The 25,231-nt window shown below is 38.1% G+C and overlaps 1 protein-coding gene across 1 annotated transcript in view; it reads right to left on the bottom strand.

Moving 5' to 3' along the window:
- LOC105448215 (L-galactose dehydrogenase-like) overlaps positions 1-22,560 on the bottom strand; it is a 34,535-nt gene extending 11,975 nt beyond the window's left edge. The window contains exons 1-2 of the mRNA XM_011686675.1: positions 22,411-22,560; positions 17,059-17,267 (exon numbers count right to left, since the gene is read on the bottom strand). The gene's annotated coding sequence lies outside the window, so the exon portion shown is untranslated. The remainder of the gene's footprint in view (positions 1-17,058; positions 17,268-22,410) is intronic.
- Positions 22,561-25,231: the final 2,671 nt, after the last annotated feature.

Raw genomic sequence — 25,231 nt, 5'->3', positions numbered from 1 at the left:
GGGGTGGGGGGGGAAGGAAAAGAACGTCGCTTACAACCGCGTAAATTTCGGGAAATACAAACGAGTAATTAATTCGCCTGGAATATGTGGGCATATGGGACGACAGAACGTGCCGCGAGCGACAAGAAGCCGTGTGGTGCATGCGGTTAGTGCAAGAAATCGAGACAGAGAGTAATGATATGTCCTTCAGCGTTATGCCACGATGCATGTTAGCTCTCTACATATGTCCGAAGTGCTAACTTACGAGACATGTACGTATAGATTAATGCGACTTTATTTCGGTTTTCGATGTTCAATATATTTCGCGCATTTGTAAAATAAATTTAGAAAATTGTCTTATTACGATTTTATTTAAAAAATAGTCAGAAAACCATAAAACATGAAAAAGTAATCAGAAATAATTTTCCCGCTATTAAGGAATAGTTAATCGCGTCTTATATGAAAAAGAAGGTCTCTTTTAGGCTTAAATCGTTATGGAATTATTATTGTCAAATAAGACAATGATCGACAAAAAGATAATCTCGTAATTTAATAATCAGCTTACGAGCAAATAAAGATTGAACGTGAAAAATTGATAGATGCCGACGATATATTATATGTTACATTTGTGTTGATTTTATCGTTAGAGGCACAGACGGGCTTTATCGATTCATCAGCCTCTTCACTTTCTAAAAATTCGACTTCATTTTTTCAAAAGTATCGTTACATTTCAACCGATTAATTATCAACAAAAATGTCCGGATGATTAATTGTAATTTATCACACGATCGCTCAAGCCTTGAATTAAGGTGGTTTATCTGTCGACCTTGAATGAATGGCCATTTGTCCTACGACGTCGCCATTATGTCGCTCGCTTACGAATGTCTGGCAATCAAGTCAGATCTCGCGACGCCGGAAATTAGAGACCTGTCGTTATATAATTCAATTTTGTTATCGATAATATACAGGCTCCATAATGTACGGGTCCTTTTTTATATTATATAAGACGTTATAATTAAACGTCGAAAATATATAAATAGATAGGAAAATCTTTTTTTTCGATTTAAATAAATATATATGTTAAGTAATTTTATTTCTAATTGTGTTGTTTGCGTATGTACATGTTTTTATTTTAAAATTAGAAAGTAAAAGTAATGATCGAAATAAAACAGATCGGAATTGATCTCGTTGTATAAATATTTATCATGTTCTACATTTATAGTCGTAATTATGAAGAATAATTTAGTTGCAAAACCTTAAAACAGAATTAGGGCTAGAAAAGCGCTTGTCTGTCTGCGGTTTAATTTTTATGAATGATGAGATCTACATTTTTGCATATAGATAGAACCCGAACGGAGAAGTAGGACGTAGATGGATAGTCGGTTCATTATCTTCGCGACGGGAACATTTCGTGCCACTGCGGGCCGGAGCAGAGGTTTAACGAGAAAATTCGCGGCTGTATAAATGTTAAACATGTCGGTTTTGCATGTACATACATACGTACGTAAATGTAGCTCAACATAACTGGCGGTATAGATAGGTGTGAGATATATGTACGCAGCGGTTATGTATGACAGGGCGAATTATGAGAGCCGACTACATCAACGAGTGAAATACAACCCTAATGTCCACAGGGCAACCCCCTCGGGTCGGCCGTCGTTTATTGCATTACGTACGCTCGCTGTAGGTAGCGTGTTTGTCACGTAGAGTGTGTGTGTGTGTGTGTGTGTGTGTATGTGTGTGAATCAACCACATTGAAAAGCCAAAAAGCTCTTGAATGCCGAGGTCTCGATTCTTTTTTCTTCTTTAACTAAGAATCGGATACCCGCATATTGCCCCGTATGCCCGCAATACAAATACAAAGTACAGTGGCTTTGGCTTTGTTCAATACTGCAATCGCATTAGATTTTGAAGAAAATCTAACAAACGTAGAGAAGATATGTTTATAGTTTTAAATTTAATGCGTAATGTGAAGTTTAGATTTAAAGAGGGAAGGGAGGAGCAAGAAAACGTACCTGTGTACTTCTTTAAAAATATTCTTTGGATAGATACGGACTTTCAGCATTGCACGTAATATGTACATCATATTTTAAGAAACTTTTCACAGCCGTCTTCTATTAAGACATGCAATCAGATCAGCGAGGTAAAAACCATTTCTGTGATGAGTCACGCCGTCAGTTATTTTAAAGCAGTTCTTTATAAAGTCCGAGACTTCTGAAACTTTTTAAAAACTGCATAATCTTAATTTTTCTGCTAAGACGGTTCTATGACCTATTTTTATAAAATGGAACAATTATAATATCGAATGTTTAATGTCTTTTTTTTTACAAATGATTGAATTGTTTTTTATTGTGGATACATGTGTAATAGCAATTCGATCACTTGTGAAAAAAGAAGATTGAATATTCAAATTTTGATACAATTTTTCTATCTTATAGAACACACATACATTGTACACGATGTATCATGCGCTACGTCGGTTGTGCTAATTGTCTGTAGATTCCCGAATAACATGTAGCCTTTAAACTTGCAAAACGATGCGGATGCCACTCGTTAAAACGCTCACTCAAATTGCTCCGAGTGTCTAGAGAAGCAGCAATTAGTGCGGCGCACTCACAGTGCAGCCACGTCACGGCGCATCGAATAACATCGTTGAAATTAGGATTTTACTGTGAATAATTCAACAATTCTGGGCGTGCCAGAAAAGTGCCAATTTGGTCGGAACGCGAAAAATAACAAGGAATAAGAATATGAAGAAGCGCGATACAATCAATAAATAAAATGACGTAAGTCAGAGAGAAACTTGCGCCCTCGTGCCTATTACTTGAATCGATTAGAACGAATCACATTGAAACTTTTGTGGACGAGGTTACGATAATTGAATGAACCCGGCCGCGCGGAAAGTGTTTCTTTTCAGATCGCGGAATAAAGACGGGCTCTTTCCCCGTCCGCGAGAATTAAAGCTTTGAACGACAAGCGAAATTTCGCCGGTGAAAGGCGTGTGCGCAACTACAACTTCTCGAAATAACATACGATTGCATTAACAACATTAAGAGATGAGACAGCGTGAGAGTTTTAAGTACGTTTAGCATGAAAAAAAAAAGATATGTGAATGAATTGTCAAGCTCTTTATCTCGCGTTCAAGACTGTATTTCGGAATTCTGAGGAAGCGTTAATTGACTTCTTTCAATCGTGTCCATGTATACACGAAGAGCGGTCGTTGCTCCGTTTTCCGTCCGACGGGAAACGATACGTCTTAAGACATCAAACCGTTAATTTCTGAAACGGACTGCAGCCGGGGCTGGTGTGTGCATGCAGGGACAACTTCCGGATGAGGGCGGTCGGTCGCGTTACAGAAGCTGAAGTGTGGCGCGTGCGGGGCCTGCATAGACATGATGGGGCCGGGTTCATACCGTCGTGCAGCATACGCGAATCTCGTGGCGGCGAAACTTAAGCGAGGCCCGACGTTCGTTACGGTATCAGACAACCGGCGTGATTCACCGCGCCGCGGCACGCGAATGCATCCTAAATACCTTCCGAAATGAAGCGGACGTGATAGAGCGTTAACCGCTCCCGAGCGGGCCGCCGCGTAACTTCCACGCGATGGCGCGAAGGCACCGATTTAATAGATGCGCGAAAGCGTGGTACGAGGAATCGATAGCCGGATGGAGAACGCGGCGAAAAAAACGCGCTCGGCGAGCACTTCAAATTGGAGATAGCATTTTTTTTTACACTTTAAAATAAATTCTTTTCGAGTAACTGGAAAAACATATAACATAAAAGATATATAAAATAGCAACAAAAATAACAAAAATATATAGAATGGATATTCCTTATATTTATAATAGATTTTAGAAGATGACACATTTACAACCTAAATTATTATTTATACCTAGAGTTTGCAAACAATGATTTTCTGACGGGCCACATCTGACACGCAATTTGTACCCGAGAGACAAGAAAACATTATTATAATTAAGGTAAACACGTAAACGGTACTAATTGTTTACGTTGCGCGAATGGAATGCCGTTTGAATAATATTCCCAGAGACGGAACATCGAAGTGGAATTTCGTAGTTGGGGACGCGCGTATATCCTTTTTCTCATATTATTATTTATAATTTTGACTACCAATCATCGAGAATGGACTACCTAACGTTATTAAACAATCACCAAACGAATGTTTACAATTATGATTACTTACGCAATCTGGAAAGCATATTTTGCGAAAGGAGAGGCTATAACTTCACGCGCGTATATCTTTTTTTTCGTATTGTTATTTACAACTTTGACCATTCATCGGAAATGGACTACCAAACGTTAGTAAACAACCACCAAACGAATGCTTATACAGTTATGATTACTTACACAGTCTGGAAAGCCATATTTTACGAAAGGAGGGGCTAACTTTATGCCCGCATGTGGGGGTATTATTCACATCGCGCAAACAATTTCGCAAAGAAGGGATCGAAATGGAATTTCGTAGCTAAAGCATTATTCGCGCAGCGTAACTAGAATTAATAGCACCTATGTGCGTTTTAGCATTAAATCGCATAATAATAATGGGAATAATAATTGCGACTGTAATTAGTTTGTAGTGCGTATCTTGGAGCGTTTAATTTGACCTCGGTTTTTTTTTATTTCTGTAACATGGCACATTTCTGTAATATGATTAAATTTCGTAGGAATATAGAGAAGAAAAGATAGAGTCGCTGTCACGGCGAAATAAAGATCGCCAATCGCGAAAATCCGGAATCGGTTCTGAACGAGGTACGAAGTCGTTTAACCTAATTTCATACACGTGTTCCGTTGGTGAGAGAAAACGTACGTAACTCACGATTTACTATCGATTACTTCCTACGCAATGCGAAGGATTTTGGCCAATTAGTGCAGCTATCGGATTACGCTTCCTTTTTTAACATGTACATCTCGATAGGCAAGCTTTCGATTAATATCTGTGTTAACTTTCTCCAGTTTCTCTATTATTTCTATTCTTTCGAATTTCTCTATTATAATATAAGAACCACTCTAATTTATATATATATATGGAAGAATTACGATAGTTTATGCACGTCGTAATATATGTAACAAATTAAAGATGAGACAGAAATGATGGGAAGGAAGTTATGCTTATGAAAACAGAAGAAGAAAGGCAACCGATGTTGCATTGTATTCTTGCGGCTTATAAATAACCGTATTATAACGATATCACCGTTTATCCTCTCGGCGTGATCCCTGTCATGCTTTTGACACAACATCGGCGCATTGTAACCTATGTTGTATTATACTAATGCTATTTAATCCAGTGGCTTACGGGCCATTACTTCCTAGCTGCAATATCAAGCGTTTTGGTCAATATTTATTAATGTTTCATGCCGCTAGATATAATCGCGTAACGCGCGTTACGCGATGTGTGTGTGCGTATGTGGTACGAATCGAACACTTCATTATCGACAGCTCATTGTTTATTTGCGCGAACGTGGCAGGTCCGAACGACGCGGCTTTTGTTGGAAATTCAGTGATAGCGTAATGAAATTCCTGCTTCGCGTCACACCGCATGCTCATTCTCACGTTCTGTCGTTGAATTTTTTTTTTTTTTTTTTTTTTAATTTTAACGTTGAAGATCGCCTTTTTCACTGGTTATTGCACCTCCGCAACTTTTGTTTTTTGAGTCACTTGCACTTGAGGTTGGATTAAAATTGGAGACTGACAAATCAATTGCCAATTATTACATAAAAATATTTTTTTTCTGTACTTAACTTTGCGGTATTGACTTCTTAGAATCATTGGCTATCAAAGAATTGTTTTTGCTACTAATTATTATCTCCCGACGCAATCGTTTTGTTTTCTTACGACTAAATCGACACGAACAGTCCGGCCTTGAGACAATTTTACTGTCACCATGAAAGCGTAATTCATCGTGATATAATCCCGCTTTATTACGTTTCTTTATCCTCTTACTTCCGTCTTACACTAGTCACGTTCTATGCGCGGCAAGAACTACTGCCATATTTCGCCGAAATGGCACGTTAGAGGCTGCACTTCGCAGACTTGCGCGAGTTGCAAACAACCCTAGTATCGCGATCCTCCCACCGTATATACCGGGCATCTCAGAGCTGGCGGAAGTAGAGATAGCTTCCTACAGTTTCCTCCGAAAAGAGATTTATAACGAACATAATATATCACGCAGGAAAGAGCGTTGACTGTATTTTGAGAATAAAACTCCACGAGAAGTCACTTACCGTAGACTGATGTTTACTGATCTGTTTATATTTCCCAATTGTATAACCAATTTTCAGTTAGCAGTTATTTTAGAAAGCACGACAAAAACTGTCGATGCTTTAAATAGATAGTATGTTTGCTGAAGGAACATTATTTTATTATTTAAGCTGTCTATTGGAAAAAATTAAACTAATAAATAAATTAATTACCAGCTCATTATTATATAAACAATAGTCAGGATGAGAAGTCAAAGACGAGCGAAATATAGGTGTCAGTTAATATTCAATATAACTATGTGATTTTTGTATACTGTATTTCACTCGTCTTTGACCTCTTATCCTGACTATTGTTTAAAATTAAACTAATTGTCTTAATAAAATCTCCATATTTTGATACTTTAAAAACGTACATAAAAGTTATTTTAATTAATGTAAATTATAGCATAATTTGAAGGAATTTGAAATTTAAAATAGGTTTTTTACAATAGGTTGAAATGTCAATGATAACAAAATAGAAGAAAAAAGATTATGAGTTTCTTTATCTTTCTACAAAAACAATACAATTTCTCTTGCTGTGAAAAGGTCCTAAGGTCGTGCAAAAAGCTTAATTGAACGCTTGGGTATAATCGCATTTTCTACCGTTGCAGACAAACTTCAGAAACTGTTCCCAGACGTTTCGAAGTGGATATTTATTCAATTACTCATTTCGAAGTGATGCAGCTACTTTATAATTAAATTTACATGATTTTCTTTTCCTTTTTCAAATATTCGAATGTGTAAGCATTAAGAATTAAAAAAAAATAACGTCTGCTTAATACGCTATTTATCGGTCGTTATGTGCGTCATGTTTTCCATCAGACCTTTTAATATCTCATTTGCATTTTCGAAGCCATTATGACATGTAATTTTTTTCGCTCATAACATCCGAAAATAATTTTTTACGTTAATTCTCAATGCATTTTGGGATTTATTTCCTCTCTACACATATCCTCCTGTGGTCTCTTATTTTGTCGTATAAATATCGTAAGAATAATAAACGTGCAAATTTAAACGTTCGTAGGATTTTGTCGTACAAATAACGTAAGCATAATAACGTGCAAATTTAAATGTTCGTAGGATTTCCTAATATTTGATCGGTAGCAGGGGAACGTAGGGGAGGAGGTAAAATCTGTTAGAGGTTAAGAAACCTTATTCTCGTGCTCTGTACGGCCGACAACTTTGAGGCATCGTGTACCTAAAGGGCAATACAGGCGAGCGCTTGTGTTGGGGTGAGCCAAAGGTTACCGGCGGCGGGGGTGGCTCGAGATGGTTGGCTGGCTGGTGGGGGTGAGCGTGCCAGCCCGTATAAGGCTCTGCCACGCGGTCGCACCGCCACAGTCAGTCTGGTCGAAAACATTCGTATAGGCGAGAGAAATCGCGTGTCGTGTCGGAACGTCGTCTTGGAGGGATCTTCGACACTGTGATTTCGCGTTATCGTTGATAGCGTTTATCGGCACGAAAATTAATACACGAAATCGAAGTTAACGCGGAGGTCGCGTTAAGGATAAACGCGAGGATTTTGGTGAACGTAAGTGCGATTGATCGATTGACTGGTCTATCGACCAGTATTTTAGCTCTCATACTGAATTGAATATCTGTTTTACAACTGGATCGTTTTATAACTGTAGCAATTATGGGCAAGAGATCTGTGACTGTTGTTCTGCGAAAGTGTGTTGTGGTAACTGAGATGTGATTAATTTTTTGTGCGACGAAATAAACACCATCACGTGCTTCGCGATGTAGTTGCTCGCGAGGATACCGGACGTTTCCTTATTTTCTCTCATGCAGAGAACGTTCCGCTTTTGTTCTGATACGCGCTTCGATTCGCGCTTCGTTTCGCGAGAATGTCTCAATCTCGCGATGCTCCGCGAACATTTTTACGCATGAGTGACTCTCGTAATTCTCGTAATTCTATCACCTTGGCTTCATCCGTGGGAACTCACCGGACGAGCGTTCGCGTCACGTGACAGCGTCGACAGCTGACGGTCAGCGTCCTTCCTCGAGGTTGGTATTCCTTCCATATCCGTTACCGTCCATTCAATAGCATCCCTAATTAAATCGTCACGCTGGAGCGACCGCGTCGCGCCAATTAGTTCATTATGTCGTGAGGAAACGAGGCTGAATTCATGCGTTCGGTGGGCGTAAAACCGCGGGCAGATTTTCCTGCTTCTAATGTTGATTTTCAGTGATCATGTGTCGTTCGAACGCCGTCGTTGCCCGAATTTACGCGACACCCCCCCCCCTTTTTTTATTATCGCGCAGATTTTTACCTCAGTTGGAAATCCTGCAGGCAAATACTCGGGAAGTCAACGTACGGATCATGCTAAACCTTGACTGTTTGTTCAGTTTGTGCCGCGGAATCAAAACCCGTTCGATAAAATCCTCGGCGTAGGTACTCGAATGATCGTACAAACGAACGGCGGCGTTAAAAAGTCTCTCAGGCAAATATTTGAAACAGAAAGTCGATGCACAGATCTTGAAACCGAAGACCCGGCTATTTTTATTCGGTTCGCGCCGCGGAATCGAAATTCACTCGATAAAATTCTCAGCACGAACGATGTTATTTTATCTCAAGCCAAGTCGCGCTATTATCGCATTACACATGCGTATCGTATATTTGCTTTTATGGCGATAAAAAAATTGCGTGACGTCAAAAATTTAGATAAAATGCTACATTGAATTTTTTACATCAAGTTTTTATACCGGCTTTTTTCTGCGAGAATTTCAATTGCCTTTCTTCCCTCAGTAAATATGGGTATCAACGCTCGTCGCGGGCGAATTGCATGCTTTATTTCGCATTTTTTTTTTCCTTCGAAAGCAGCGACACGCGAGCGTCTCGTGCGTGTGCGGTGAAAGTGTGCTACTAGTTAATGAATTAGCCTCGTGCCACGGTTTGCCCGTATGTTACAATTAGCTCCGAGACATTAATCATTTTTATTGTCACCGAAGCGCGTACCGTCTGCGTACGCGGCTGCATTTTTCTCCCTTCCGGTCAAATACTCTGTTAGCCCAGCTTGGATCTAGCGATATTTTCCGAGAGTGTGTGCGGCCCTCATTAGCGTTATCGTAGAATAAATAAATATAATTAAATTAAAAGCTCTTTGGTATAAATATAGAAAATTTCCATAAATTTCCGGTCGCACATGCTGCTTTTATACGTAGAATTAAGCCAGCTTGAAAGTCCAATACGAGCTTCGATGCCATTTGTTTTTACATCAAAAGATTGCACATATATTTGCACTTCAAAATGATTTTATCCTCAAGCATTATTAAAACAAAAATATAAGAAATTATTTCTCTTTTAGTTATTTACACTATCGTGCGTTTCTTGCATTATTCTGTAATTGGTCATTAATTCTTTCAATTTTAATTTTGTAATTAAGTTTACGCTGTGTTTTATTTAACGCTGCCTTTATTTTTGTTTTAATTGTTTTTTTATGCTTATTGCACTGTTTCGCGTATCTCTCGATATTTTTGATATTCATAAAATGATACCAAGAATTCGTTCATAACTGTTTATAATTTATTGGGCCTGCGTGCTAAAAATTAAAATCGTAAAAATAAACGATAATGAATGTAAGGAATGTAATACCGCGCGATACTGTAAGTAATACCTCTGTTGTTATTAAAATATTAATGCAAGTGGATTCTGCCCGCTTAATATTCGTTTTGCATAGTTCGCCAGTAATATAATGCGCGCCTCCCTCCGAAATTCGATGAGCAAACTTTCAAAATGACCACTCCATTTCGTACGTCCCGTACATCCCTGTCGAACAAATATTTCCATATTAAACAAAACGTGCGCGACAATTTTATATCGCGTCCTGGTTTACATAGTTAAAACAAATCCCACGAAATCCTCAGAGATTTCTTTTTGCAAGTCACACTGTATTCTGTACGCGTTCCGAACTGGATTATGACAATTACTGGAACGATAATTGATATCGTATCGGATTGCAAAAAAATTTAATTATCATTCGGGAGTCTTCGAGACATCTTTCTCGATTTGTCATTTGTGGTTCATTACTGTCTTGCGTAAGACGTTTCATTTATACCGAATAGTAATTAATAAAAGCGCGAGGGAACGTCTTTGAATAGATTCATCGTACCAGGGATAATAAATAATTCGATCCTCAACAATGAAACGGACTAGATGAATTACCACGCAGCTGAAGTCGTTGCAATAGCTATCATTGTCGCGATATATCACGCGACAAGAGAGCACTTCGTCGCAAGAGAATCTATTTCATCCTTCGGATTCCGAAGTACTAAACGCCGCGGAGTGTATAAACTATGCAGCTAGAACGACGTGATAATTAATGATGTGATAAAGGGGAATTGAACACTGCTCCTGAATGCGTCTTCTCAGGCGCAGTAATTTATGGCTTACGTAATGAAACCTTCCATATTAAATATTGGTATGTTCGAACAGCGCTTTTATTTTTGCCGAATTAGTAACGTAAAAATAAATATATAAAACTGTCGTAGTTGCAGTACTGCAATCATCTTCGTGATATTTCACAGAAATTTATATCTAAATGTCGATAGCATTGCAATGATTCGCGTTTACTTTGTTATACGACACGTGTTTCCATTACGTTACGATAGTTACTAGTCTGTATTATATGATATATTAATGAAATATATTAATGAAATAAATGAAACGAGACAGAATCCCGAGCCTTTTGTATTCGAGAAGAAATCACAAAATACACGCTGTTTTATTTCTACGTCCATTTGCACTTTTTACCCGCTTCGGGAGGAAAAAAGAGACGTCGAAATAAAGTAGCGTATATTTTGCGTGTACGAAGAAGAGTCTCAGAAAGAATGTAAAAATTAACACTTCACAACTTCCGGTGGAATTTCGCGACACAGATCGTTCGATATATTCCGCGAGAATATTCTCGTTAAATCTCTCCCCCTTTCTTATCGGCCTCGGTTTCCCTCTCTCCCTCCCCCTTGCTTCGTTTCTCGATTCTCTTGATTTCATCGTCGCGGCAATTCAATTCCGGAGTTAATCGACGTAGGCACCGGCGGAAACGAGGCTGGAGATCGGTTACGGAAGGGACGGAACTGCGGGATAGCCGGGAGAAACGTCGTTAAAGAAATTGGCCGGAAAGTTCTGTCAAAAACTCGCGCCACGGGACACTACGGAGGATTCCTTGGATAATATCAAGTTGGTATCGATTTCCAATTTTAGTTTAGTATATAAACGAAAGAAACCTTTCGAAACGAGAGGAACGCTTTAATGTTTAGGTATGTATAAAAAGAGGAAACTTTAAGGAAAGCCCAAATTTTCAATTTAAACGGAGATAATAGAGTATTGGACAATCATGCCATCTGTATTCTCATTTTATCACGACAAAGAGAGATCGTTTATTGCGTCCTATTCAGATGACAAATAGTATATTGTGACATGGTTTTTTTTACACACGCTTGTGTGTTCGAGTATTGTAAAGTTTATCTGTGCCTGCGAGGCACGCGCGATCACTTTGGCGTGATGCTGGAAATTGTCACCGAATGTTATCTGAACCAATAACGCTGGTGCAATTTATATGCATAATACTATTAATAACGCTACAGAGCGAGGAGTCTGTAAGCATAAATAAAAACCGCACGCGTAACCAATTCGGCACACGCTGGAGACAAGCGCGTTTTTGAAAGGATTATTACTTTTGAGATTGTAGGCATATGAAAGAGAAAAATATCGGACATGGATAATCAAATCGGAAATTGAACCTGTGACTCGTCTTTGCTCGCCGAGTTTCATTCATATAAGTTGCATAAGTCCTAATATTTCTATAATGCGCTTATACGGAAAGAACGATTTTGTTGAAAGACCTAAAAATTTTGCTAAAACAGATCTGAAAATAATTTTTTATTGAATCATTAAAATAATTTGTTGGAATGTTAAAACTGATAAGTATTGCTAGAAGACATTTTGATATTTTACCAATCATTTTGACTTTCGCACAAAATAATTTTGACTATTGAACAAAAATTATTTTCAGGATCTGGATTCAATAAAATTGTTCTTTCCGTGTACGAGACGAATTTTAAAAGCCTCAAAAACGTGATTTAATATATATAAATTGCTTGTTTATTTTTTTAACGTAATTGTCAATGTATTTTGCAAACTATCTACATGTAATTTATATTTCAGTAAAACGATTAATTTTGCAGAGAATGCTTTATAATTAAACAAGATTACACCGTAAATAGTGAAAGATTCTAAGATTTAGGAGAAGTTGTTTTGTTTTTAAAGAAATGAAATTAAGCGGTTTTAATACTTAATGAGAGATTACACACTGGACACTTACAAATTCTCGCATCGTATTATATTCTCCGATAATTGAATTAGGGAAAGTGCAGCAGGCACCGTGGCCGGTCCGTGGTCGTGCAGATTAGCTCTGTGAATTTGCGATCGGGCGATACTTCCGCCTACTTTGACGGATTAATTTAAATCCTCCCCCTCGAATAAATCACGCGCTTGGTAATCGCGAACATCGGCGAAATTTGCGCAAACGATATATACGCCGCATAAACTTGACGGCGGCGAGACGCCGATGGGCGGGCGATTTTTGGCGGGCGGCGTGTTTTTTCGAGGACGAAGTTAATTTGTTTGCCGAAACGACGCGATGAATTCAGAATTTACGACCTCCGTTTATTTCGTCGCCGTGTGTTTCAGCCACGTGTGCGCAAATCTGTACTCGTTCAGAAATTTTAATTGATATATATCTGCATTTTTATATGCATATGCAGAGACAGGGAGAGACAGAGAAAGCCTTAAAAATCGCTCGTAATCAGTTTGTTGAAATTTTCATCAACGAATTTAGATGATTGACGAAGAAATGTACGATCAGTGATATGAACTTTTTATAATGAAATTTAGATTTTATTGATTTATGTGTTTTGCATATTTATATACATTTATATACATTTCAATTATAAATATAAAATAACGAACAATAAGTAAACTGCGGCGCGGGTGTTTGGATATTTGTAATGTAATGACATTCGATCGATCAAGCAATTACAAGGGACAGTAACTGAAAAAGGCACATATGTGGCTTCAATATCAATATATGCATTTATAGATGTAATGCCGGACTTGCATAGTGTCAATTTAGCCTTCTAATATTTTGTTTTTCTAATATTCTAACAAAACAGAGAGAATATTAATAATATTATATTTACTTCAATATAAAAATTGTTAGTAACAGTACCCGGATTTTAAAACTTACTCGCCTTCTTAAACATTTTTAAACAGATGCATCGATATTTTTAAAAAATTCAGTTTTACGTCATTCTGAATTATACTTTTCCATATATCGCATCTGGAAATGCGTTGGGTGAACCATCGTAATGCGGACGACCCACCTTGTGATATCGGCATAATCTGATACCATCAGGCACCACCGCGAATTTTCCGCCCCGCCGAGAATAAATTTCCACCCGCGTTCATTTCCAAATATCGTCCCGGGACTCCGTCGTCGTCGCGTCGTCTCTTTGAGAAATGACTCTCCGGGCTTTATCGCGCACAGTGAAGTGGCTCGTCGCAGTTTATGATTATTCGCGCGGACGAGATTGACCTGGCCCGAGGAATTGTTTTCGCTTTCGGGAAACTTAGTTTAATGATTACTCGGTCGCGCGCCTTTACCCGTCCACCGATTTTCCCCTTAATCCTGCTTCATCCCTGATAATCTCTCGGTCTCGAGCGGTTGAGTCCATCGCCTCGCTCTTCGTCCTTTCATTCTAACTTCCTGGCTCGTCTTGCAGCCAAAAACACGTTCAGGAATCTTCGTTACGCCACGTTCGCTTTTCTTGGAAGAGTGTTTGTCACTGTCCAGGACTCTTGTCGAAGATCATCGCTCTATTCGCGATAATTGAGACCAGTCTGGCAGAGTGCTACGAAAGCAGTTTTTTTCCTCCTTGGAAAATTGAGAATCGTTATAGAGAATAAAAGGACGCGCGCGATTTTTTTTTAGCGTAACGATCAGCTGATGGATTCGGAATTTTTTCTCCTTGATTGTCGTTAATCGATCACTTTATCCCTACGTGTGGAACGCTCCTATTTAAATCAAATTAATTTTTTGTCGTTAATCGATTACTTTAACCCTCTACTATATGAAATGCTCTTATTTAAGTCAAATTAACTTTCTGCATTGAAAAATGATATTTTAGAAACTATTTCCGAAACTTGTGTCAATGAAATTTTTAACAATTTGTTCCATAACGAAACATTTTAAGAGCTTCTACATTGTTTTGTATTATTCCGCGTACGTAAAATCTAAAAATTTTCTCGTAAAATAAAATAAAAGAACAATTGAACAAAGGGTTACACGGAAGAATGAAAGGAAAACTTATATACTAGTCTCTTTGCAAAAACAAATTGTTAAAATTAATGTGAAATGTATATTGAAATTTTTTTACCTTATGTATTCTTTTTTCTCGTATATATAAGACTTCCCCGACCCACTCTCTATCGCACGGCAAGCGGATAAAAGCGGGTGAAAGTAATCTCGCTTAATACATCGTTGTGAGACTTGTCATTATTTCGGCAACCCTCTTCGCAAGCTCGTCCGTCTTCTCTCCCTACTTTCGACGAATATTATCGGGCAGTTGCAGTCGAAGTTTGGCGCGTATCGATCACACGCCGCGTATGCGGACCACGCGTATAGGGTGGCGCGCGTATAACGTCGTCTCGACCCTCGGTAAGCAATAAAATCTCGAATGATTAAAGCTCCACTTTCTCCTTCTTTCCCGCATACGCGCGCGATAAGCCCAAGCCTTAAGTGTTCAGTAATTATATAATAACATGTCATCCGCGGCAATGTGGTGACGCGTTACGGCATTGGACATCACTTCCGTCGGCGTCTGATTTCGATTGACGTGACCCGAAGCGCGCTGACTACGCTCTTCTGTAAATAGTCCACGCGGAGAGATCTCCACCCTCCCCTCTTCTACCCTGTCTCTCGTCCTCGAGATGAAACGTCTGTAATTTCGATACAGAAACGACGGAAGTAGAACTTTGGAGTGGGTATCACCTGCCAAATCTGATCGTTTCCCTCGCGTATCGTGATCGATACTCGTATAACAATCTTGTACTATATATCAATGGATACACTCGCAATTTTTCATTCTTCGTGAGACCCTCCTTTATTATTCTCGTTAGAGAATTCTAGACATCATCTTTCCCGTTGCATTCAAGCCGAAATTTAAATCTTATTCGCGAAGTTCAAGTTATTAAAATTAAAATTGTGGATTTTCCAGAATGTCTTAAAACGAGAGAAACGTGTCTCTAAGAATGAAATTTTAATATTATACATTTCGCATTAATTTTGATAATATTTTCTAAAGAAAATTTTCTGTAAAGTTTTTATAAAAAAATAATATAATTTGTTTTATTTCTTTTATATAATATTATTCGCAATCAATTTTTTGACAACCCTTGAATGCTTGTATGGTTACATATGAACGCATAGGAAAATGACGCTGTCGCGTTATTTGTTGCACTGTACTTGTCCTTATTGCAATGGAAGTTTTCGGAATCCTGTAAACAAGAAAAGAAACCGGGACGGGAGTATCGATCAGAATCGCGCAATATGAGACGCAGGGTGACAGCATTTTGGCACTTGGGCACAAAAATGTTGTATATGTTCTGACGTTTATCTTGAAAACGGACGAGGGACTTTTTCCAATGCTTACCCTGTCGATTGGACGTCGGGGCACATGACGACGATTACACACTCGAACAACATTAAAGTGGCACCGTAATACCATTACGTAGTGCATCGATAGACCTACTCGATGTCGATCAACATTACAGGCTCTTTGCTGCGAGATAACTGACATAAGTTAAACTGCGTTCATATATATGTGCTAAGCCCGAGCATCGCGATAATTAAAATGTAACAAAATTTATTTTACATTTTATGATTTTTGTATGCAGAATTACTCCATTCTTGGTTTACACCCCGTGTACATATAACTTATTGTCAGTACTGTTAAAAAATGCATCTTTGAAATTGTAGTGGCAGTTATCTAAAGAAGCTGCGAAGAACGATCCATCATCGAGAAGGAAGTGTCAGATATTCTTGACGTCGATACCCTCAAAGAGACTTACAAATGCGCTCCGTAACGTTCTCCTCCTCCGTCAAATCTAGTTTTATTAGATTAATAACTTTTCGAGATCTCCCGTGGGAGTGAAGTATAGCGGATATTACGGACACTGACGATTAATAGCCCAAACTCGAGTATTTAGACGCGTCCCTCTTCGCATTTTCTCGCCCGTTTCGCTCTCGCGGGTAACACCGTGCCTCGGAATTCGCGGCGAAGTCCTGACACCCTTTCCCAACACGTCCCGAAACATCATCGTCGAAAAAGTTTCATATAATCGCGTTACAAGCGCGCAGGTGCGGAAAAGTGCCCTGCCTCGTGAGTACATTGCTTGAGAATCCGCCGTGATAAATTTTATTTCCGGTAGCCGGCGCTTTCGAGAGAACGCTATTTCTTACTACTCAACTTGTTTTTATCTTACATTTCTATTGTAGTTAATAATACATTGATATGTATTTCGAACGTTATCCGCGTTTATATATATATATATATATATATATATATATATATATACTTGCTTATTTTTTTTACTTAAAATAATCAAATTATTTAATCGAATTTTTAATACAATATATAACTGCGTATAATATAATAAAATTTATAAAAAATACATTAATTTTTTTAAATAAATATAATAAGTAATACGATCTATAAAATAAATGACATTAAAAAAAGAATAAATATAGATATTGATTCAGACATTTGATATTCTCACGTGGTCGTCCTCCGCGCAAAGTAGATCCTTCATACGCATGTTGGCTGATCGCCAGATAGAGATTCGCTTTGGGGTCGAATCCGAAACGGATGTTGTCCGGATGATTAATATGACGGTGTGCATATTGACACTGGCTGGCCGCGTCATGCTTGATGTATCTGTTATCTTGTCGATTTTTTTGGGTCCGCCTGCGCCTGAAATTGCAAAAAAGAATTATCGTTGCATATTAGCGACAAGCTTTTATTTTCAAAAAATTCGAACGTATTAAATTTACTTAGGAAAGATATTAAAATGCCTATTTCTAATTATACGTCTCGAATGGTTCATCGTCCAAATGTTCCGAAAAATTGCAACCAGTGGAACAAGAGATTTTTAGTCAGGCACCGTGTCCCGTAATTAATCCACAAAAATCTGCGGGTCAAGTCGGTACGCGCGCCCGATCTGCTCTTGTTTCTCTTTTCTCCGATATAAATATTTATGAGGAGCATGCTTATTTATGAGCTTCCCGCACGCGAATAATAAAACATGAAAATTTTCATTGGCGCGCATCCTGATTTTGCATCGACACCTTGTAACGAAATTTCGAAACTTTGATTTTAATTATTTATTTATTCAATGCATTTTTCACCCACGATGTCATAGGTAACATTAATGTCTCGCCGTGTTTCAAAAATCTGATCGAATACAATTTTGAAAACGACATTTTAAAAATATAGATTCTTTGCCTGATTGATAAATGTGTCGAGAGAAGGTTTAAGCGAATTTTGATCTTAGGGATCTAATTAAAGTAGATGGTCTGGTCTAATTAACTGAAATTCGCTGAAAGAAGGTCTTCCCCCGGATAATGACTTTTTTTCTTAGGCTGATTTCTGTAGAAATTGCGAGAGGACAGGCAAAAAGTTGAAGAAATATTATATATAGCGATGCAATCTACTTTATTCTCGATTAGATTTTTCTTGAGGAAGGTAAATATCCTTCCCCTTCAATCTCTCTCTCTCTCTCTCTTTCTCTTTCTCTCTCTCTCTCTTTCTGCGATATTCTGTAATTCTATATCTCCGTTCGCTTTATTTTTTTTTTTTTTTCACGGGACATTGCGTTTCTGCGTAAAAGCAGAACAGAGATAAAATAGACAGAAAGGAGAATTATCGACGTCCTCGCAGCAATTCAATCGCGGAATCGCGAGCCTCCCTTTCTCTCCTCGTCAGTCTCACAATCAGTGTCGTTTCTCCCTTCCTTCTCTTTCCAATCCAAAATCGAATTCTCTCGATATCCACGGCGCAGTATACTCCGATATTTTAAATACGGTTACGTGTCATTGCCTTTGGTTTGCCAAAGGTTGGACGATGTATAGGTACCTCTATTGCGTTAAACGGTTTCTCCACAATTAAATATAGTATTTGTGAACGAAACTGGGGTAACCGTCTCCCTCCCAGAGACTCTTCAAATGACGCACTCAAAGCCTCTCCCATTTGTCTTACAATCTTTTTTTTACTGCTATGACGGAATCGGTTTTCGTGACGCGAGCCATAAATTTCCTTTAATTCAGGACTCTGTTCTTATTTGGACGATATCTAATATGTGGAATGAGAAGTTATATGAACGTTGTCTCTCGTTTCGAATACTCTCTTCATAATATCTATATGAAAGGTTAAAAAATAAATAAATAAATATTTTTTAATTCATAAATATCGGCTACCGATACTTTTATGAAACTTCTCTCATTTCCATGAACTGTCCTGTTATAGTTTTCTAAAAAAAAAAGTCATTTTCCACGTTGGAAGCTTTCTTGCTAAGATACCAATCTTGGGTATTCTAATTTCGGCATTTAGCGACGATAAGACCGGAGAACACGTTCGCCAAATTGCGCCAAGCAAGCGGTGGGTAACGCCTCGGCGGCGGAAACGTCGTTATAAACATCGTCCGTGATACACGCGCGTCGTCCGTTGTAAAACGCTTCACCTTATGCTCCGAAGAAATGGACCATAAAGAACGGATAATAAGATCGCCGTAATGAATAACAACGAGAAACGGCGCGGATATTTATCGTCTGCTAGTCGCGGGTGAGGGGGAGGGAGGGGGGAAGCAATTTCTCCGCATCAAGCGACCGCGCTCCCGGCCGTGCACGTCGTCGCCCCCGAAACTACGTGCTCCGTTCGTCTCACGCGATTATCATGCGCTGCGGCAGCGTCAGCGCTAATTGCGGTGACCTATCAGATTTTAATTGAAACATTATCTCCCACAGTTCTCAGATTGAAAATGTAAACGCACGTGCAAGGGAGCGCGCACGATAAACTCGCTGGTCACGCGTCGGTCAACGGAAAATATCTTTTATGAGAGAGAGAACATAGATCTGTGCAACTTAATTCGACAGCACGCAGATTCATAGTCGATTTTAGTCTTATATAATTTTCATCCGCTTTGTTTTAGCATTTTTAATCTCAAATCATTCGATTTTACTTTAAAGTTAATTGTGAAAATTTCTAGAAACCGCAGATAACGAATGTGCTAAAAGTAGAAAAACCGCGGCGAAACGTCATTACCATTCGTTCTTGTGGATCGTTCATAGATATTATAGAGACGAAATTTTGATGCGGGATGCTTACAAAGAGACAAAGGATAAAAGAGGATTTTCACGAAAGACAAACGATCTCGAGAGCAACCGCGCGGCAGTTTTGAAGCATCTCGAAACTGTGTGTCGGCGCCCGGACGGGAGGAAGAGAAAGAGGTGGTATGGGTTCTCTCTCCGCTCTCGTCGCTCTCCATCGCTGCCCCGTTTCGAGAAGTCTCACACGCAAAATTTTTCGCGTATAATCCCCAATTAATAATCGATGCCTGCGCGCGCGCGCGCTCGTCGAACCATTGGCGATGTTGGCTGGCTCTTCGTCCCTGAATAGCTATCAATCGGATAATATCTCCCCACTAGAGCATCGATGAATGATTATCGATTAGTGATTAGTCGCTGAGAATTGTTCGGGACTTTTGTGCCGCGTGACCTTAATTAGTATTTCATTAGCACCGGCCGCCTCCGATATTCGGAGGATGCGTTTTTCAACAATAAATCCCGAACAATACATCAGGCTGCCAGTCACAGCCTTCCGTCAAATTCCCAGGTGAAGTAGCATCAGAATTGTTAAAAATTATAGGACGAAGAACGTCGAATATTTTGAATATTGAGAAGAAATGAATATTAAAAGAACGCGAGTTGTATCGAGAGGACAGGCAGTGATGAATAAATCGTTGTAGTTAGACAAGAGCTTTAATTAAAATCCAACGACGTTTGTCGCAGTATTTAAATAATTTCATTTTATCAAAGCAGTTCGATGAGGGGACTTCGATACGGCAATTTCGTCTTTAATGAGACAGGCAAAATTGAGAGAAGGCTCTATTATTATGCATAATACTGCGGAATCAATAATCAATATATCTTTGTGGAGATATCGATATCTGTATTCCAATGGTCCAAGATAATCTTAAGACGTAATCTGACTTATAAAATTTTATTTAAACGTAACAGAAATATATCTTAAATTAAATAATTATAAAAAGCATATAATAATATGACAAAATATTGTATAATACAAAGCATTCTCACGTAATATAAAGAAAAAAAGTATATTATCCGAAACTATGGGTCGATTGAATTTCAAATATTACGAGACATAACGTTAGAAGATAAAATGTTCTTTAGAGAGTTCTTTAAAGCACTTTTGCAAACACTGTCGTAATAATTTTATTGTCATATCGTAACAGTGACAATAAATATTGAGTACGGTATAAAAATTTAATTATTGCGTTTTACGTCAAATGGGTTTCCTCTTTCTCTCCTTCGCCGTTGCAGTGATCGTTTAACATTACATGTACGTACATACGAACGACGCATGTACGCACGTCGTTACGTAAATCGGCCATATGTTTATAACAGATGCGCGAGTGCGTCGTTTTATGTATCTAGTTTCGGGTCGCGCGGGTTAAAGATCTCAAAAAAAAAACAAGTGATCTTTACACACAAGAATCTCGAGCGATATTTTTTTTCTCTTGCCACGTGTTCGTAATCAAACGAAACAAAGTTCAGCGATATTGACAGAGTATATTGATTTCGAAATCCTCCTCGTGGTCGCGCGCGATGGTCGACGGTCACTGCGATGTGCGTATTTGACAAATTGCTCGACAATTGATCGGCTTACATTGACTTGTTCAATTCTCTTTCGTTACACTGTCGTCTATTTCCTTACCTCGCTGGACAATGTCTTCATGTATTATATTTCGACGCGAAGCCAAGTAATATGCACGTGAGCGCGGTAATAATCTGGAAGCTAAAGTTTTCGTCGTGAGTAATGGTCACCGGAAGTTCCACGGACTCTGTCGATCCAAACTTTGCTCAGCGCGGGACCAATCGGAACCAAGGCTGTGCGCACAGAAAAGGTCACCACCTACAGGAAGGTCGAAGGTCTCTCTTTCTCGTGCCAGAGCGACGAGAAGGCAGAAGTTCCCACCGTAATGATGCTGAAACGACGACCTACTTCGGGAACTCCCGACGGGGATTCGCGGAAGTTCCCGTTTTAAAGAGTGCGAATATTTTGTCTAATCGAAAAGCAGACCGAATCAATCTTTCTCGGCTCGTCCTCGCGAATCGCCGGAAGTAGCAATTTCCGCAAACTTAAATAAACTTGCAACTTTTGAACTCTTGAAACTTTCTGCGAGTTTTGGACTTGAAAAAATTATTATGAAGGAATATTTCTACATTTGTTCCTCCAAGTTTTTTCTTCGCGCTTTATGTCTTTTTTTTTACGTTTACGGGAAATTTTTCGCGAAGGAAACTTTTATTAGACGCAACTTTTTCATCAATTTTTACAATACCTCCAAGTAATGGGAAATAAATAACGATCTCTATGTGTTTTCGCAAAGATACCTTTCGTCTCTTATTCCTTCTACTTCACTTCCGTCGAACCCACGCGATCTAAGGGCGGAAGGAAAACAAGAAAGGAGAACAATGGGTGTGGGTTGACTAAATACGGGTGTCCGTTCCCTGTATCTGTTAAGCTATTATGATACTAAATATTGGGTACGATATAAGTATTTAGACATTTAAATGGAATGGTATAATTATAATAGAAGTATTCGTAAGAAATATTATAACAATTATTTAATGAACAAACAAATTGAATTTCTTTAACGAATTTAATATCTTACGAGGAACTCCGATTTTAACAAGCAAAGTCGAAGCTTAAAAAAAATTGAGTGACAAACGTAAAAAAAATACTCTGACAAAAATTAGGATATTCTAAGAAACTCAACGATGCACAAAAATGCACGTTCTTTCATATTCAAAATACTCACCGGACGAAGACGGCGAAAAATAGAAACGTGCCTTTCTTTCAGCCACGCTCTCGATTCCGTGATGGTAAAAAAGGAAGCCTGGAGTTGATTGGTCCACGTAAAGACTCGTGAGATCTGGTAAGGACGGAAAGAATGAATCGTCTTTTCGCGGGGTCGCAATTTCGTACACGTACATTAGGCGTTCACGTGCACGATCGCGCACGATTGCAGCGTCGGTCGATGTGTCATGCCCGCGCCCAGTCGATGTGTCATGCACATGTGTCTCTTTGTAGGTCTAAGGTGGGAACGACCCACCTCTCGCGAAGCCATCCGCCTTATAAGGGCGCTACTGTACTTGAGGCGACGCTATGGATGCACATATGCACATGTGCAGAAATTGGGTTCCGTTACGTATGTGCATTAGATTATTAATTAATAAAGTTACGAAATTAATTGCGATTTTAATTCTCCATTTAATTAATATATCCATAATGCGCCGCTATTTTTCATTTTTCGTAATATTCGATATAGCAGCTTCTCGCTTGCACGTGTTGCCAGTCACGTGTTTCGTTCTCGCGAAGAATGAAAAGAATCCGTATTAGTCGCATTTAATGAGATTTGCGGATGCGAAAATACCGTTAATATACTTGAGTGTATGTGAGTGATAGGCGAATTTCGACGATAATAGTATCTAATTGGGTAACATCCGTGTCGTAGGAAGTTTTCATCGAGTTGGCAAGCGTCGTTGCGACACATTTGCATAGAAAATAATTTGTATTGTTGTATAATCATGCGCGATCGCTGGGAAATAATTATAGTATGAAAATGCTGATTAGTTTATGAACTATGAGAAAAATATGACGAATTGAAATGACGTTACAAAGACGTAACACAATGGGCAGCTGCAAAGTAGGTAACGTCATGATATCGATAATTTTGATAGGATATCGATAATTATAAAAGGAATGCGAACATATAACATTTTTATTTTTTTGTCATACTTTTTATTTTACTTAATAGGTAAGCTCTATTTAAATGGAATTTTATGCTTTGAGATTCATTTACAAAAATCCTTAAAATCTTGGAATATTGTGAAAACACTAACACTCAATTGAACTTTTATTAGATGAAGATTATTCTATATTTGCTAAGAAATCTGTAATTTTAAAATAACGAACGCTTTAAACATCTTTCATTTAATATAATTTTTAAAATTGTTAAGTACTTGTATTTGAATTTAGCATAAGACGAAATATATTCAGGTTAAGTGTTTCATTCGTGAGAAGTGCGTTACCATAATTCACGCCGTCAGTCTTGGATACCTTAAGGAGGCAGTTAAGGATGTCAAGGAAACTATGTACCGTTTAGTAAAATCGCTTTTACGACTCTCTACCTGAATTGGCATTACGTGCAAACTTGGCAATTAACGCAATTCTGTTTCTTTTCAATGATCATCGTGTTCTTAGTAGTAGTTCTTAGATGTTTTTATGAGTCTTTTCCCGGTTTTTTTTTCGAAATTAGTTTAAATAAATTCAAACTACCTTAAATTTAAACTAATTTAAATAAAATTTGTCTATAAAAGTCATTAAAATTTACTTATAATAAGAATTTTTAATTGCTTGCAATAAAATCAGTAGCCATATATTTTATATTCATTACCATTTCTGTAATATCCAATTATATGTTCATCAAAAATTATACAAATTGAATTAGATTTAAGCAAGGATATTTTTTGAAAGATATTTTTCATTCAGCATGTAATAAAAAAAATTAATTTATTTTGTGACACTAGGCTAGAAAGGAACCTCATACCTGTATTTATAAAGTGTCTCTTTTGAATGGCTTTGTTTTGCGTTCATGTCTCTCAAAGCACGTTGTTCGAAAGACCGGCTGAAAAGAAAAAAAAAGAAGGAATGCATATTTTGTCTGGGGCTATTAAGCCTATTCGTGGCCAATGTCTTCGGTGAGAGACAGATAAAAAGAAGGATCTGTCCGGCGAATTTCCATAAATCGGGATCACATGCACATGGTTGACATACAGTCTTAATATTCCGTGTCACGTTCGTTCTTTGATCGGGCCATTGGAAGGAGGATCTACTACGCGTGTCAAAGGAAATTCCGAGAAATATCTTTCACTGACAATGAGGCGATCTCTCGAGACGTCCCTGAGACGGACGTTTAACTTTACTCCCACAACTGGTGACTGTCAAAAAGCGTACTGTCTCAACATTTTTTTTTTTCGCAGAATCTTTGAATGTCCAGTAATAATAATTTATTTTTTAATTTGACGATAAAATATTGAAGGAACGAGAAGTGTATACATGTTTCAAATATTAAATAATAAAAATTATACAAGCGGAATAATTTTTCTTGCACATATACAAAATAGTCTAATCATCACTGATTTTCAGTGTATATTATTTTCCTTAGTATACTTGAACTGTGATAAACAGTGACTATTTTAATGTTGTTTCAGCGATAATATACTCATGCAAACAGTGAATACCACTGAAAGACAGTGAATTTCAGTTCTTAAAACTGACAGTGAACTGTCTTTCAGTGATATTCACTGTTTGAATCAATATATTATCACTGAAACAATATTGAAATAGTCATTGCTTATCACAGTTCAAAATACGCCATTGGAAAATAATATACACTGAAAATCAGTGATGATTCCACTGATTCATTTTTAGAGTTTTTTTTTTCCAATTTTTGCTTTTGCGATAGAAAATCAGTTTCCTTCATTAAATAAGAATGAATCGTGTTTAATAACTCATCTAATAAATGTATAAAATGACAGCTTGCAGCGACATTGCTGCTCGTCCATTTGGTCGAGAAG

Source organism: Wasmannia auropunctata, unplaced genomic scaffold (assembly GCF_000956235.1).
Source record: "Wasmannia auropunctata unplaced genomic scaffold, wasmannia.A_1.0 LD336088.1, whole genome shotgun sequence".
Taxonomy (NCBI): Eukaryota; Metazoa; Arthropoda; class Insecta; order Hymenoptera; family Formicidae; genus Wasmannia; species Wasmannia auropunctata.
The sequence above is the reverse complement of the archived record's forward strand: the minus strand, read 5'-3'. Positions and strand labels throughout refer to the sequence as shown.